The sequence below is a fragment of the Macrobrachium nipponense genome, chromosome 22, assembly GCF_015104395.2.
Source record: "Macrobrachium nipponense isolate FS-2020 chromosome 22, ASM1510439v2, whole genome shotgun sequence".
In the NCBI taxonomy this organism is placed as follows: Eukaryota; Metazoa; Arthropoda; class Malacostraca; order Decapoda; family Palaemonidae; genus Macrobrachium; species Macrobrachium nipponense.
In genome coordinates this window covers 36,178,229-36,180,223 of record NC_087213.1, presented here as the reverse complement: position 1 = coordinate 36,180,223, position 1,995 = coordinate 36,178,229, and positions in this window count along the sequence as shown.

Below are 1,995 nucleotides of genomic sequence, written 5' to 3'. Positions count from 1 at the left end.
GAGCTCTCGTCCTTTGTGTGTTAGATATAGACAGAACCCATGAATTATTTGTTAGGGTATTCTCAAATAATCAGCAGACACTTTGAAGGGTTATGTTACCGGTAAGCTTGGTAAAACGTGAAATCAAGATTGTCCCTTATTTTCTTCGTATTATAATTAAAATTCGTCAGTTAATTACATTCGAATACAAACATGTCCAACAGTAGAGAATGATATTGCAAGGTCTGAAAGTCTGCAAGTGATAGATTCCTTGGGACTGATAATTAGATTTAGAGCTCATTCACCAGGACGCATTTATTTGGCTGGAAATAGGAATTCATTCGAAACATAGCCTCATTACAAGACAGCAACGAAATGATTATCAGCTATGAAAATAATGTAAGGAAATTAATCTAAATACAATAGGTGATGATGACCTATCATCAGTTCCATCGTTGCAGCATGAAAATGATGAAAAACTGTCACTTTGTTTCTTCATACATCTGTATATACAGTACAACATATAACGGCGTTCATACTTCCGTAAGCAATATATATATACATATATATATATATATATATATATATATATATATATATATATTATATATATATATATAGTATATATATATATATATATATATGTATATATATATTATATATATATATATAATATATATATATATACTCTATTTTATAATAATATATATATATATATATATATATATATATATATATATATATTTGTGTGTGTGGTGTGTGTGTGTTTCAAATTAAACAATATACCTTCTACATGTAGAATAAAAAAAAGCGTGAATTCTAAAAGCCTTAATAAATAAAAGCGAAGAACGTGAACCACAGAAACTCACCCGAATAACATGGTTTTGGAATGTCCACTATTCACCAAATGCTGATCAGAACAAGCTGTCAGTGACATCTCCTAACCCTGACTTTTAACGAGATGTGATTGACGTCTTCTCCAGTGACCTTTTGTGAACGCATGGACAGTACTAGCTCTGTCGGAATGGCAAGAACAGAGAGCAATATTGATGCGAAATATTTTTTCTAACACTGATTCCCTCTTTATCTATAAATATAACGGAGATAAGTAGTGATGAAATTTGTATTGCTTGATGTATATATATGTTTGTATGAAATATAAATCACCGCATCGTTCATATCGGTTATCAACCGAAAAATCCACAATAATATTCTTGTCTAGAAAGACGAAATACATTTGTAAAAATATTTACAGAGCTTATATCTTAAATCTTTCGTCCATCCTTCTGTGGATTTGATTAAGTCCACAGAAGGAATGACGCAACCTTTAACAAGAGTATTGCTGCAGATCCTTTTATTGCTACGGATGTATGTTTATATATATATATATATATATATATATATATATATATTATATATATATATACTATATATGTGTGTGTGTGTGTGTGTGTGTGTGTGTATGTGTATGTGTATTTGTATTTGTGTTAGTGTGTGTAACCGCCAATGAAAATTTTATCAATACCTATCTGAATTATACTTGTGGATGAAGAGAAACCCATGCTGTGTTCGTATGCATAGGAAAATGAAAAAGACAAAATTCCTTAATAGAATAGAAAAGCAAAAAGTAAAATATATAAAAGTTAGATTCCAAAGGAAAGAACTGGAAAGTTACGCTCAGTGACTCTTATCTCGTGCTAAACTGAATGTGTGGCCCAAATGCCGTTCAGGCATGGGAAGCCTATATTTCCACTTTAGGGGGAAGGGGATTTGAACGTAGGTAATAAAGGTTAGGAGGTCGAAACTCAGCAAGCTGTATTTCGTGTGGAGAGAGAGAGAGAGAGAGCAACTTTTAACGGGATGAAACAAAGATACTTTGCAAAATATGTTCCTTTTATAGGTCTGAAAGTATTTAAAGAGAGAAATTCTCCATATACCTGATACGCCATTAGAAATACACACAAGCACATGCACATATATATAGTTTTCTATCTATCTATCTATCTATCTATCTAT